Here is a 16,728-nt window from a genome sequence, read left to right on the forward strand (position 1 = left end):
CTGAATGACAGTGAAGTGATCAGCGGTTGTGATATATAGCACGCAAAGCTTTCTAAAATGTTTTAATGTTTCATATGTTACGAAAAGGATAGTCCAAACTATACAGGCAACAAACGTAGGCTTATGGCATTTTAAAAGCTGGTTCAAAAGCTAAAAATATGTATTTTCTTGTCATTTATTGTATTCTGTCCTTGCCAGGCAGGGTAGGGTAGCACTTTACAACATTCCAATGTTATATTATTTTTATTGAAAATGGGAACAATGGGAAGAGTGATCCTTGGTCTTAAACAAATCTATTTTAAAACAAAAGTATACACCTCACACACATGGATATGGGCTTTAAAAAAGAAGACACCTGTACCATGTCAGATATAGAGTTGAAATGTATTACATTTAGAGTTTGCATCCCAATATTACACTTTATATACATCACAGAAGACTGAAATATGACAAAACTGTTTGACATAGAAACACCTGCTTTTCGTTGAGGTAATAAATCATCTTTATTAATGAGGAAATTAAGAAACCTATTGATAACAGCCCCCCCTTGAGGCCAAAGGGTGTGCTTTTGGACATTGACTGCAGGAAAGGGCTACAGTTGAAGCTAGATCTCTAGTACAATAGCTTATACAGTCAACTCAAATATGGTACTCTGTTCGATGAAATAGACAACAATTTCTGGATCATAACGATTCCAAATGAAATAGCATATGCCGAAGTCCTATTTTAAATTGACTTATTACACTTGTTAAAATGTAGGGCAAAAAGCAGACGTTTTATTGAAACATTGGATTCTGTGGTCCAAATGTCAAAATCCTTTTAGTTTTTCAGGTGTTTTCTGTTGGTAGGCCTACCCATGTCTCTCCTCACTTGGAAAGCCTGCTCATTGATGTCAGTATGAAGGCTGATAATTGTGACTTGATTGAATTGGAATGATTGGAATGATGTGAATAATGATAATGATGATGATGGTTACTTTGTGCCTCTAAAATGTCAAATCACAATGTTTCCATTTTATAGTCACGTGACAGAGTGTTTTTTAATTGAAACGTCCAAATGTCGGCTTTTTTCCGCATGATAATGATATTCTGCCCATACGAACACATGTACATATGAACACATTTATTTCAGGCCATATAAAGAACAGCTATGCATGATTTAATGAAAAGCAGCAAACAGACACAACATTGTTTCACATTCTTTAATAAAAGATTCCAGGAAATTTGACGTATCTCGACGACGTTGAGTGCGCGAGGGGGTCTGTGCACTGCATAGTACCTTCCACAAAAAGTTTCTCGACAAAAAGAGACATACGCCTGGGGCCCAGAACCCAGGCATACAAGCATTTTGCTGCACCCGCTGTAACATCTGCTAAACTGTGTATGCGACAAATAAACTTTGATTTGAGGAAACAGTTGGACTCTCAACTGATGGTTGGGAGTTTGAACTGAAGAATACCTAAGGTGCAATTTCGAAAATCTGTATTTTAATTTCTAATTTAGATGTGAAAATATTCTGTGGTCAGCAATAATAAAATAATAAAAAATTAGAAAGCTCAGCAGCTGACTGTTCACTGACATTTTGTTTCATGAACAGTCCCTTGATATTATTTTGGCGGCAAGAGGGGAGGCCCCCAACAAATCTTGCTTAGGACCCCCAAAAGGCTAGACATGGCATAAACATGGCATAAACCATGGAAACATTTTGAGAATAGCAGGAAGTAAGCTTTTTGCTTCTCCACCGCCATGAGGGGGCCCCAAAATGTTTTTGCCCAGGGCCCATGATGTGGTTAGTCCGGCCATGTCCATAAGTGAATTAAAAACTCCACTGAAGTGTACTTGCCTTGGGGTGAATGCAACCTGGATCTCTCTTGCTAAAGACGTTTCTGTGTGAAAGATGCAATTTCATTTTCCAGCGTTGTCTTTGTCGTTTACTGTAATGTAGTCTTTCTTAAAAGACAGGGCTTGCAAACAAGTGAGAGAGAAGAATCTGATGGAGTGGTGTATGTGAAGGTTGTGTCTTAAGACAATGGAAAAGCATCATCATTGGCTGTCAGAGGATGGTTGGGGTCATGTCAGTGGGGAACACCTTACCAAAAGTTGTGCTGTGGATAACGAACATCTGTATTCTTACTGAAGAAGTTCAGGTAGTAGTACGTCTGAATAAGACTGAACTTGACCCAGGACTCTTAGACTACTGGATGTCATCAGCAGAGATCAGTCGGTCATCACATCTTCTTATTCATCAAAGAACAAATGAAGCAGGCGAATGCTTATGCACTACTAATCCTACTACAAACACCCCCGGCTGAGGTAGACATTTCTGAGTAACATCGTTGATTTACGGTTGACTTTGAGCGTCTTTCAATCCCAGTGTGGGATTGTGGCTGGTGAATCGAGATGCTCCAATAATTCAAGGCTTTAGGCTCTCAACTGCTTCGGTATAATATCAAGGACAATATTGAAGCTGTTTAATAAAAAATAAATACAACAAGCAACATGTTACCATGTAAAGCTATCAGCAGTCTCATGGCCAATCCCTCCTCTCAATATCTCCATGCAGGCCAGCCTGCTGCTCAGTCTCACAAGGGCAGATCAAGGGCTACACATGCTCTACATTTCTAATGAGCCATTACCCTAGTGAATTATTCTTCTGTGAAAGGGTATAGGCCAAGGTATGGTACGCAACTATAAACACCATGGGACCACCATGGACCTAATACCTACAGTTGAAGTCGGAAGTTTACATACACCTTAGCCAAATACATTTAAACTCAGTTTTTCACAATTCCTGACATTTTATCCTTGTAAAAATTCCCTGTCTTAGGTCAGTTAGGAGCACCACTTTATTTTAAGAATGTGAAATGTCAGAATAATAGTAGAGAGAATGATTTATTTCAGCTTTCATTTCTTTCGTCACATTCCCAGTGGGTCAGAAGTTTACATACACTCAATTAGTATTTTGTAGCATTGCCTTTAAATTGTTTAACTTGGGTCAAACGTTTTGGGTAGGCTTCCACAAGCTTCCCACAATAAGTTGGGAGAATTGTGGCCCATTCCTCCTGACAGAGCTGGTGTAACTGAGTCAGGTTTGTAGGCCTCCTTGCTCGGACACGCCTTTTCAGTGCTGCCCACACATTTTATATAGGACTGAGGTCAGGGCTCTGTGATGGCCACTCCAATACCTTGACTTTGTCCCTAAGCCATTTTGCCACAACTTTGGAAGTATGCTTGGGGTCATTGTCCATTTGGAAGACCCATTTGTGACCAAGCTTTAACTTCCTGATTGATGTCTTGAGATGTTCAATATATCCATATAATTTTCTGTCCTCATGATGCCATCTATTTTGTGAAGTGCACCTGAGCTGTATGATGGCTGCGTGGTCCCATGGTGTTTATAGTTGCGTACTATTGTTTGTACAGATGAACGTGGTACCTTCAGGCATTTAGAAATTGCTCCCAAGGATGAACCAGACTTGTGGAGGTCTACAGTTTTTTTTCTGAGGTCTGGCCTGATTTCTTTTGATTTTCCCATGATGTCAAGCAAAGAGGCACTGAGTTTGAACGTAGGCCTTGAAATACATCCTCAAATAGTGTCAATTAGCCTATCAGAAGCTTCTAAAGCCATGACATCATTTTCTGGAATTTTCTAAGCTGTTTAAAGGCACAGTCAACTTAGTGTATGTAAACATCTGACCCACTGGAATTGTGATACAGTAAATTATAAGTGAAAAAATCTGTCTGTAAACAATTGTTAGAAAAATGACTTGTGTCATGCTCAAAGTAGATGTCCTAACCGACTTGCCTAAACTAAAGTTTGTTAACAATACATTTGTGGAGTGGTTGAAAAACGAGTTTTAATGACTCCGACCTAAGTGTATGTAAACTTATCCTTCAACTGTATTTACTGACATACAGCCAGGTTCAGTGGAATAACAATGTAAGTATACTGTAGTAGCAGGCTACAGTTGTCGCGAAATAAGAGTACTTTTTAAAATACATTTTGGGAGGGGGGGGGGGCATATGCTCCTTAAAATATCTGTTTATGTTCTCAAAGTAAAGTGTTTATGAGAGTTAAATACCAATAATGACAAATGATGTCAAACTTCTATGTAGCCAATTGCTTCCTACTGTGCCACATCAATAGTTTATTTGACAGCTAATGTTATGATGGTGACTCCACAGGCGTCTGGAAATCCGTTGCATTATAGCCGAATCCAAATCCGTTAGTTTCGGTTCGTCCATCTCACATTTTTGGGGGAATTTTGATGGCACGTAATTGTCTGACTGACATGTGATTGCAATAAAATGCTCTCGTCTGCAGCAGTCCGTTGTGACTAGGCTATATGAAATTACACATGGCTGCAATGCTCTGATAGCCTATAAAAAAATATAATATCGTAATTTTTAAGAATGGCCTTCAGCAGATAGTTGTAATATATTCCCTAATGAATTACACAGGCTGAATAATGTAGCCATTTACAGATCAATATCATGATTTACGTGCGCCTAACTTCCGGTGCCCTTCCTTCACATGCTCTCTTTAGAATAATTCTTGAAAATGTTCCCATATTAGTCTATCAACAACCTGTTTCTTTACATTTACAGCATAATGTTCTACATTATCTAAAAGGCAACAGGTTCCTCATGGTATCCCCTTTTATGGTGGGTTACTTACTGTCAATTGATTTTCCTATTTGTCTACCATGGAATTTACAAAGACTAACCTAACGGTAGGCTAGGCCACAGGACACTTGTCTGGGAGCTGTAGGTTATAACAACTTGGGACTTGTTCTCAACTGGCCTACCTGGTTAAATTAAGGTGAAATATATATATATATTTTTAAACATGCTTGTTCCCTTGAAAACTCAACATGGCTTAGTGATTCTGTCTTTCATAATTTACAGAACTGTTGTCTGTATGCCTCTGGGACCAACTCGTAAGACCGAAGGATAACAGTTTTAACAGTGTCATAATCTGAACTCTGGTCAAGAGATAAAAGCGGGATACATTTTCGGAGCTTTCCCACGAGAAAACAGTGACCAAATGTCTCGCGGACATTTTAGGGATGTGGCAATATGCTCAAACAGAGTGAAATATACAGTACATCCACCACCTTTTAATTTAAAGGCGGTATAAGCCGGCTGTTCCAACAAAGATCAAACTCTTTTGAGGGTGCAGGATGGTCTGACTTGATTCAGAGTACTTCCGGATCTATCTCCCTTTGTCGCGCTTCCAGCTCCGTCTCTTTTAATCGAATGGCATGTGCACATTCTTCTTGTTTTTGTTCTAGTCTAGCTGTTATCTTTCTTATTATTGTTGTTTGGCTGCACGCTCATTGTCACGTCCTGACCAGTAATAGGGGTTATTTGTTATTGTAGTTTGGTCAGGATGTGGCAGAGGGTATTTGTTTTATGTGGTTCGGGGTGGTGGTTTGTTTAGTAGGGTATTTGATTTATGTATTCCGGGGGGTTTTGGGCACTGTTCTATGTTAGTGTATTACTATGTTCTGTGTATAGCCTTGTGCCTTACCAGCCTGTGAATAGTTGTTGTGTTTTCTTTGTGTACGTGTTTATTTTGGTTCTCCTTCTTGTCCGAATATAATAAAGAAGATGAGTGCACATTTCCCCGCTGCATTTTGGTCTATATCCGACGACAGCCGGTACAGAATCTCCCACCAACCAAGGACCAAGCAGCGGAGTAAGGAGCAAAGGGAATTTGATATGGACTGGCGGGAGAAATGGACCTGGGAGGAAATTCTGGACGGGGCTGGGCCTTGGCACCAGGCTGGGGAATACCGTCGCCCACGGGAAGAAATCGAGGCAGCCAAGGCGGAGAGGCGTAGGTACGAGGCCTTGTACGCGCGGAGGGGGGGTGCACACGGGTAGTTTGGCTGGGCGAAGGCTGAGCCATAAGCCAGCAACCCGTGTTAATATGGAGGACCGTATGGAGTGGAGGGCGCTGAGTTTTGAAGAAGTACGCACGATCTCGCCCATACGCACGCACAGTCCAGTGCGAGTTATTCCAGCCCCTCGCAGATGCCGTGCTAGAGTGGGCATCCAGCCTGGTAGGAGGATGCCTGCGCAGCGCATCTGGTCACCAGTGCGCCTCCTAGGTCCAGGCTACCCTACGCCCGCTCTACGCACAGCAACCATCAGGCCCCTGCACAGCCCAGTTCACCCTATACCAGCACTCTGCTCGTTTAGGGCTACTGGTTCCATCCAGCCAGGACGGGTTGTGCAGGAGGTGCGATCGAGACCGCCAGTGCTTCTCCACGGCCCGGTATATCCAGCACCAGTACCACGCACCAGGCCTCCAATACGTCAGCCCAGTCCAACTCAGCCCGTTCCTGCTCCCCGCACTAGCCATGAGGTGCGTGTTCCCAAACTGACACTTCCAGTACCAGCACCACACATCAGGCTTCCAGTGCGTAATACCAGTTCCACTCGGCCGGTTCCTGCTTCCCGCACTAGCCCTGAGGTGCGTGTCCCCAGGCTGGTACCTCCACTACCAGTCCCACACATCAGGCTTCCAGTGCGTCAGCCCAGCCTCGAGTGTCCGGAAACAGTGCCCTGTCCAGAGTGTCCGGAAACAGTGCCCTGTCCAGAGTATCCGACGACAGTGCCCCGTCCAGAGTGTCCGGAAACAGTGCCCCGTCCTGAGTATCCGACGACAGTACCCCATCCAGAGTATCCGACGACAGTGCCCCGTCCAGAGTATCCAATGACAGTACCCCGTCCAGAGTATCCAACGACAGTGCCCCGTCCAGAGTATCCGACAACAGTACCCCGTCATGAGTATCCGGTAAGAGTGTTAATCCCGGAACCGAGTGAGACGGCCTAGATTTCGGAACTAAGGGAGACGGCCCACTGTGCAGAACCGAGTGAGACGGCCTACAGTTCGGAACCAAGGGAGACGGCCCACTGTGCAGAACCGAGTGAGACGGCCCACAGTTCGGAGAGGGGTGAATAGGTCTACAGTCCGGAACCGAGGGAGTCTGCCTGCGATCCGGAACCGAGTGAGTCTGCCTGCGATCCGGAACCGAGTGAGTCTGCCTGCGATCCGGAACCGAGTGAGTCTGCCTGCGGTCCGGAACCGAGTGAGTCTGCATGCAGTCCGGAACCGAGTGAGTCTGCCTGCGATCCGGAACCGAGTGAGACTGTTGCGATCCGGAACCGAGTGAGTCTGCAAGCGGTCCGGAACCGAGTGAGTCTGCCTGCGGTCCGGAACCGAGTGAGTCTGCCTGCGGTCCGGAACCGAGTGAGTCTGCCTGCGGTCCGGAACCGAGTGAGTCTGCCTGCGGTCCGGAATCGAGTGAGTCTGCCTGCGGTCCGGAACCGAGCGAGTCTGACTATAACTCCGAACTGTGTGAGTCTGCCTACAGCTCGGAACCGAGTGAGTCTGCCTACAGCCCGGAACCGAGTGAGTCTGCCTACGGTCCGGAACCAAGCGAGTATGCCTACAGTCTGGGTGGCTGTAGACCAGAACCTGAGCCACCTCCAGTATAGGTGGGTTGGGGAGGGGGGGTGTAGCACAGGTGCCGTCCAGTAATAGGGGTTATTTGTTATTGTAGTTTGGTCAGGATGTAGCAGAGGGTATTTGTTTTATGTGGTTCGGGGTGGTGGTTTGTTTAGTAGGGTATTTGATTTATGTATTCCGGGGGTTTTTGGGCACTGTTCTATGTTAGTGTATTTCTATGTTCTGTGTATAGCCTTGTGCCTTACCAGCCTGTGAATAGTCGTTGTGTTTTCTTTGTGTACGTGTTTATTTTGGTTCTCCTTCTTGTCCGAATATAATAAAGAAGATGAGTGCACATTTCCCCGCTGCATTTTGGTCTATATCCAACGACAGCCGTTACACTCATCTTGTCTTTCCCTGTGCTCCAACTCCAATTTCTGTTGCTTCCATTTTGCCTTTAGTTCTACCCTTCGCAGTTGCACCTCTATGGGGTGTACTCAACCACCCGTAGGACCCTTTTCATCATCCTCCTTCTCCGGAAGGATTTCCTCCTCCACCTAAGCAGTATAGACTAACTCTTTGACTACTGCTTTTGAATCAGCATGTGCATTTTTGATGTCATAATGCTTTGCAATGACGAGCAGATTTGCCTTCGTACATTTATCTAGCATTTGCCATGTAGGCTTTTCCACAAATGCTTTCAACTTAAAGTCCATGGCTTTTTTTTATTAGCCTGTGTTTTTATGCAAGTTTCTAAATTACTTAACAATCTTGTAACCCCTCAGGATGGATGTCAGTGACAGAAACTATACCATAAAAGTGTATTTTGAACACTCAAATATATGGGCACAGCAGCTTCAGAGTCGGTGACTAGAGCGACTATCATACTCATAGGAAACAAGATTCCGGACGAGCCCCCCATTTTGTTACATTCCCCAGCAAGAGAACCAGAAATTGTCACTCAAACAGAAGGGGTTTTAGGAGGTGTTCTGAAAGACACTCATGGGGTGTCCACTGAAAGTTGACCAGCAACCACAACTGGGAACTAAAAGACACCCACCATGAGCACCCACTAAATTTGCCCAAGAAGAGGCAAACAGAAAAACCCACACAAAACAGGAAGCAAACCAAAAAGTGGAACAAAACAAAAACTGTGAAGATCAGATAAAGGATCATTTTTTTTAGAAATCCAATAGGGAGCGCCAAAGGTGTTAACCCTCCCCATCTCTCAAGAGAATTGGAGCAATGGGCCAGCCACTCTTAAAGTGGAACAAAACAAAAACATTGAAGATCAGATAAAGGATTATTTTTTTTTAAATCCAATAGGGAGCGCCAACTAAAGGTGTTAACCCTCCCCATCTCTCAAGAGAACTGGACGAGATGACAAACCAACACATACTGATTAATGAGGTGACACCAATCCGTGTGCCCCACATGCTAACGTGCTAACGTCCAACCTCGAAATATAAATTGAAAAACAAACCCTGTAACATTATCTTACCTGATAATGACACACATGGCAAGCACATTCCCCACCAGACCAAGCACACACACGATAGAGTGAAGAGTCATGAGTATAATCGTGATGATCACTGGTGTCGAGTATTTGGCCGGGTTATCGCTGAGATTCCGACAAAAAACACTATTGTTCATCATGGGTACATTTGAGAAATCACCTGTTGCATGTCCACTGAAGCTGTCCGGCTGAGGCGCTCAAGACAGGAATGATTTTCTCACCTTGCAGGCTGCACGGTGTGAGTTTGAAAGCGTTTTTGTCTCACACTAAGTACCCTTATGCACGAGTTATGGGTCCTGGATGAAACCAGCCTTGTCTCATAGACTAGACATAACATAGTAAGCGTAAATCCGGGACACTCAAATTAGTATGTTATGTTACATTTGGTATGGTTACATAAGACAGGTTACTTAAATGACACCGGAGAGGTGGCTGCCATTTTACGAGCTCCTAACCAATTGGGCTATTTAGTTTTTTTTCGCATTGTTTGTAACTTATTTTGTACATAGGGTTGATGCCACTGTCTTTTATGTCCAAAAAGAGCTTCTGGATATCAGAACAGTGATTACTCACCTTGAACTGGACAAATATTTTTTTTAATGAGTCTGATGTGAAGGACATAATACTGCTCCTGGACAAGGCCCAAATCCCCGTCATTCGCATGAAGAAAAGAAGGAAATACAGGGGGCGCAGATCAGGGTGCCTTGTGAGAATTTGTCTGCGAGTGAGTAACCCGCCTCTACCATCTGTTCTATTGGGCAATGTGCAATCACTGGAGAATAAACTGGATGAGCTCCAAACGAGACTATCCTACCAACAGGACATTAAAAAATGTAATATCTTATGTTGGCTAAACGACGACACGGATAATATACAGTTGGCTGGGTTTTCCATGCATCAGCAGGACAGAAAAGCTACGTCCGGTAAGACGAGGGGTGGGGGTATGTGTCTATTTGTCACTAACAGCTTGTGCGCGATGTTTAATATTAAGGTAGACTCAAGGTATTGCTCATGAGTACCTCATGATAAGCTGTAGACCACACTATCTACGCAGAGAGTTTTCCTCTATAATTTTCATAGCCGTCTATTTACCACCACAAACTGACGCTGGCACTAAGAACGCACACAAGAAAATGCTCATCCAGAAGCGGCGCTACTAGTGGCCAGGGACTTTAATGCAGGCAAACTTAAATCAATTTTACCAGATTTCTACCAGAATTTCACATGTGCAACCAGAGGGGAAAAAAACTCTAGACCACCTTTACTCCACACACAGAGACGTATACAAATCTCTCCCTCGCCCTCCATTTGGCAAATCTGACCATAATTCTATCCTCCTGATTCCTGCATACAAGTAAAAACTAAAGCAGGAAGTACCGGTGACTCGCTCAATACGGAAGGGGTCAGATTAATTGGATTCTATGCAACAGGACTGTTTTGCTAGCACAGACTGGAATATGTTCCGGGATTCATCCAATGGCATTGAGGAGTATACATTACATTTACATTTAAGTCATTTAGCAGACGCTCTTATCCAGAGCGACATACAAATTGGTGCATTCACCTTATGATATCCAGTGGAACAACCACTTTACAATAGTGCATCTAAATCTTTTAAGGGGGGGGGGGGGGGGTTAGAAGGATTACTTTATCCTATCCCAGGTATTCCTTAAAGAGGTGGGGTTTCAGGTGTCTCCGGAAGGTGGTGATTGACTCCGCTGTCCTGGCGTCGTGAGGGAGCTTGTTCCACCATTGGGGTGCCAGAGCAGCGAACAGTTTTGACTGGGCTGAGCGGGAACTGTGCTTCCTCAGAGGTAGGGAGGCGAGCAGGCCAGAGGTGGATGAACGCAGTGCCCTTGTTTGGGTGTAGGGCCTGATCAGAGCCTGAAGGTACGGAGGTGCCGTTCCCCTCACAGCTCCGTATACCACCTCAGTCACCGGCTTGATCAATAAGTGCATCGACGACGTCGTCCCCACAGTGACCGTACGTACAGTACCAGTCAAAAGTTTGGAAACACCTACTCATTCCAGGGTTTTTCTATATTCTTAATATTTTCTACATTGTAGAATAATAATGAAGACATCAAAACTATGAAATAACACATATGGAATCATGTAGTAACCAAAAAGGTGTTAAACAAATCAAAATATATAGGCCACCCTTTGCCTTGATGACAGCTTTGCACACTCTTGACATTCTCTCAACCAACTTTATGAGGTAGTTACCTGGAATGCATTTCAATGTACAGGTGTGCCTTGTTAAAAGTTAATTTGTGGAATTTCTTTCCTTCTTAATGCGTGTCAGCCAATCAGTTGTGGTACAGAAGATAGCCCTATTTGGTAAAATACCAAGTCCATATTATGGAAAGAACAGAGAGAAATGACAGTGCATCATTTCTTTAAGAGATGAAGGTCAGTCGCAAAAACCAACAACCACTATGATGAAACTGGCTCTCATGAGGACCGCCACAGGAGAGGAGACCCAGAGTTACCTCTGCTGCAGAGGATAAATTCATAGAGTTACCAGCCTCAGATTACAGCCCAAATAAATGCATCACAGAGTTCAAGTAACAGACACATCTCAAGATGAACTGCTCAGAGGAGACTACGTGAATCAGGCCTCCATGGTCGAATTGCTGCAAAGAAACCACTACTAAAGGACACCAATAGTAAGAAGAGACTTGCTTGAGCCAAGAAAAATGAGCAATGGACATTAGACCAGTGGAAATCTGTCCTTTGGTCCGATGAGTCCAAATTTGAGATTTTTGGTTCCAACTGCAGTGTCTTTGTGAGACGCAGAGTAGGTGAACGGATGATCTCCGCATGTGTGGTTCCCACCGTGAAACATGGAGGAGGTGTGGGCATGCTTTACTGGTGACACTGTCAGTGGTTTATTTAGAATTAAAGGCACACTTAACCAGCATGGCTACCACAGCATTCTGCAGCGATACGCCATCCCATCTGGTTGGGCTTAGTGGGACTATCATTTGTTTTCAACAGGACAATGACTCAACAACCTCCAGGCTGTGTAAGGGCAATTTTACCAAGAAGGAGAGTGATGGAGTGCTGCATCAGATGACCTGGCCTCCACAGTCCCCCGACCTCAACCAAATTGAGATGGTTTTGTCACATCTGCTCCCACTACGCCCTCTGGTGTCCATCCGGTGTCGTCCTAACCTGCAGTTCTCCCCCTGTATACACTCTCTCTCTCTCTCTCTCTCTCTCTCTCTCTCTCTCTCTCTCTTGGTGTGATTGTGTGGTTGGAGACAGGTGTGCTGGAGTCAGAGCAGATCCCTACCAGCTGCAAATCGTGCCATAAATCAAGACCTCTACATATACTCATTCCTGCCACCTCCACACTGCCAGATCGTAATCTCTGCTCAGTCAGTTGTTTTCCTAGCCTTTTGTCAGTGCTCAAGATCCTGTTGCCCTTCTGTGCTTGTTTCCCTGCCTTACACTGTTTTGTCCTCTTGTTGCAGTACGGCTCTGTCTCTGGCTCCTGTCGCCTGTACCACATCTCACCACCAACCGCCTGGCTCTGGACTTCACTCACCACCACCACCTTGGATTCCCCTCAAGACCTGTTTACCCTGTTCAACTCGGTCATCTACAACTTCACTCTACACTTCGGGTTTTTCTGCAACTCATCTGAGCTACCCCGGTTCTGCACTCCATATCTCTCTGTGTACAATAAACATTCTAGTTCATTCATCCCTGCTTCTGCATCTGAGTCCGCTCTTGGGTTCCTCTGTGTTCGCTCCGCGTAACAGGTTTGGGATGAGTCGGACCGCAGAGTGAAGGAAAAGCAGCCAACAAGTGCTCAGCATATGTAGGATCTCCTTCAAGACTGTTGGAAAAGCATTCCAGGTGAAGCTGGTTGAGAGAATGCCAAGAGTGTGCAAAGCTGTTATCAAAGCAGAGCGGCTATTTGAAGAATTTCAAATATAAAATATATTTTTGTTTGTTTAAAACTTCTTCAGGATCGAGGTCCCTTCCACGGGATGGTTGAGCTAACGTAGGCTAATGCGATTAGCATGAGGTAAGTAACAAGAACATTTCCCAGCACATTGACGTAGATGATATTGGCAGAAATCTTCAATTCTTGCTAATCTAACTGCATTGTCCAATTTACAGTAACTATTAGTGAAATAATACCATGCTATTGTTTGAGGAGAGTGCACAGTTTTGAACATGAAAAGTTATAAACAAATGAAGCACATTTGGGCAGTCTTGATACAACATTTTGAACAGAAATGAAATGGTTAATTGGATCAGTCTAAAACTTTGCACATACACTGTTGCCATCTAGTGGCCAAAATCTACATTGCAGCGGGGCTGGAATAATACATTATGGTCTTTCTCTTGCATTTCAAAGATGACGGTAAAAAAATATACAAAATAACCGTTTCTTTATATTATCTTTTACCATATCTATTGTGTTATTCTCCTACAATCCTTTCGCATTTCCACAAACTTCAAAGTGTTTCCGTTCAAATGGTACCAAGAATATGCATATCCTTACTTCAGGGCCTGAGTTACAGGCAGTTAGATTTGGATATGTCATTTTAGGTGAAAATTTGAAAAAAAGGGGCGGATCCTTAACACTTCTTTGGTTACGACATGATTCCATATGTGTTATTTCATAGTTTTGATGTCTTCACTGTTATTCTACAATATAGAAAATAAAGAAAAACCCTTGAATGAGTAGGTGTTCTAAAACTTTTGACCGCTAGTGTGTGTGTGTGTGTGTGTGTGTATATATATATATATATACAGTACCAGTCAAAAGTTTGGACACACCTACTCATTCAAGGGTTTTTCTTTGAGAAGAATGGGAGCAACTCCCCAAATACAGGTGTGCCAAGCTTGTAGCGTCATACCCAAGAAGACTCGAGGCTGTAGTCACTACCAAAGGTGCTTCAACAAAGTACTGAGTAAAGGGTCTGAAAACGTATGTAAATGTTGTATTTCAGTTTTTGTTTTATTTTAAATCAGCAAACATTTCTAAAAACCTGTTTATGCTTTGTCATTATGGGGTATTGTGTGTAGATTGATGAGGGGAAAATACAATTTAATCAATTTTAGAATAAGGCTGTAATGTAGCAAAATGTGGAAAAAGTCAAGGGGTCTGAATACTTTTCGAATGCACTGTATATAAACATGACATGAATCTATTGAAAGCCATTAATGCTTATCTGAAAATAGACTTTCCAATTACAATGAGAGAAAGGGGCCTGTGTTGCTTTTTCAATGTGTTTTTTGGGTAAGTGCTCATGTTTTTCGGATTTTCACAGTGTGCAGTATTGTGATGGGGCTGTGTTGCCATAGTAATTAAATATATGAAGCTGAGAGCAAGACAAATAATGTCAGAACTCCCGCCCCATTACATTTCACTCTGTAGTATTTGCACAGACTAAGAGTTTCTTCGTCTCCAAGGGCACATGGAAGCAAAGGATGCTTGTGTTGATATTTGGAGAAACCTGACAACTTGTATTCATATACAGTATGCTCACACACTTCCAAGAAGTGATTCCAAGCCATTTGGGTCAATATTAGCCTACCCTGGTTGTCAGAATAAAATATTCTTAACATATTTCACAGTTTTATAGCTTTGTTTTATGCAAATGTATTCTATGCTTGCAATAAAGACTAAATTATGTATACTTAATTGATAGAAATTGATGCAGTTGGCAAGAAACAGTCATGTGGTCTTTGTCAGAGGCAAACAGGTTCCTTGGCAACAACTAGAATGCTTAATATAGTGCATTTCTAACATAGTGCCGTTCTTCCAAGCTACTCCGTAACACAAGTATCTCTGGACTAAGTGTGTGTGCATGCGAGTGTTGTGTGTCCCAAAACCACCACCAAGCCTCCTAAAACTGCTGCTTCATCAGACAGAGAAAAGGCTTGATCTCTTACCATTAAAAAAAAATAGTAATTATTGCCACCCACTGCCATAGGTAAAACAATAAAAACATATGACCATGAATTATGAATGTGCTATCATGTCGTGTCTGCACTGCTGCAGTGGTTGAGCGATGTTCCTAAAACAAGGTGGTTTCTTCAGCCGGCAGGCATGGGGCCAGTAAGAGGGATATTATTGCAGTACCCTGCTATGACATACTGCTGCCTGTGACTTACTCCTTATTCAGCAGGTCCTCCATTTCAGCAGCGAAATGCAATTTTCCCCTCAATGAGATTGTGTGGTTAGGTAGCCATTTCTCAAAGTGTGAAATTTGTTAAGGTACCATTATCTTCTAAAAGGATGGAGTGAGAAGTGAGTGCATAGACTGAGTGTTTTTTCACAGGAAGAAATGTTTGCTTCTTTGATATCAAGACAATGTACTGTATAATGAGATAGGTACATGTCTGGACAGTTTTTTTCCCCCCCCCAGGAATAAATGTTTGTTATTTGATGTCATTTAACTGTTTTACCCATCTCATATGAATATACTGTATTCCAGTCAAAGCTCATTGTCACGTCCTGACCAGTAAAGGGGTCATTTTGTTTTTTGTAGTTGGTCAGGACGTGGCAGGGGTGTGTTTGTTTTATGTGTTTCAGGGTTTTTGGTTTATGTTCTATGTTTTCTATTTCTATGTGGGTTTTCTAGTTTGTCTATTTCTATGTTAGTTTTGGGAACGACCTCCAATTAGAAGCAGCTGGTTGTTGTTGCTTCTAATTGGAGGCCAAATTTAAGTGGGGTTAATTTCTCTTGTGTTTGTGGGTGGTTGTTTCTTTGTATAGTCGTAATACCTTACAGGACTGTCGTTTGTGGTTTTGTTTAGTGTTCACGGTTAAATAAAAATATAAGTATGGACACTTACCACGCTGCGTATTGGTCTGATATTTCTTACTCCTCATCTGAAGACGAAGAATATGACACTCATCCTATATAACTACTGCGGTACACACTTTTTCTATTCATATAATGTCTATACAAACCATGATATACATATACATTTATATTCCTGACTCTGACATCACTCGTTCTAATATTTCTATATTTAAAAAAATAAAATTGTGTGGGGGGGTATGTGCGTGTATTGTTTCAAATTGTTAGGCATTACTGCACTGTTGGGGCTAGGAACATAAGCATTTTGCTACACACGCGATAACATCTGTAAAATATGTGTACGTGACCAATAAAATGAAGATAAGGCAGGGATCTAGCACAGAATTCCATCCAGGACCTTGTTATTTTCAACCTAGAAATAATGCCGGAACTTTTACCTACCTTTTCTCAGAGTGATTGAGCAATGTTGGTCAAACAAGATGGTTTCTTCAGTCAGCTGGCACGTTGCCCCTTGGCTTCTTTAAAGGTACAATCTGCAATACTGCTGTTCAATGGTCATTAGAATTAGACTAGTCGTACTGTACCCATTGATCCTTGAAGAATTTAACAAAAAAATGCCTTACAACATTTGTCTTACCCCATAACACAAAATATAAAGCTGCTTTTCTCCACAGTTTGTTGTCTTTTGGGGATTTATTTAGAATTCAGCTTTAAAAGTTTGTAACTATCAAATTGATGTCATGGACTGTCAGTCAATGCATCCATAGATCCATCGAATTTGGAAGTTGTTACATTTCTCAATCAGTATCCTTCAGCTTTATAACAAGCCAGGTGGCTATACTAATTGGCATGAGGTTTGCCATGAATGAAATCCAACAAAGAACAGAATAGGTTGATGCAAGCCAAATCCTGGATGGTTACTTCCAGACATCAATGGACAGACAAAACAAACTGAAGCCT

This window comes from Salmo salar, chromosome 28, assembly GCF_965601325.2.
Source record: "Salmo salar chromosome 28, fSalSal1, whole genome shotgun sequence".
In the NCBI taxonomy this organism is placed as follows: domain Eukaryota; kingdom Metazoa; phylum Chordata; class Actinopteri; order Salmoniformes; family Salmonidae; genus Salmo; species Salmo salar.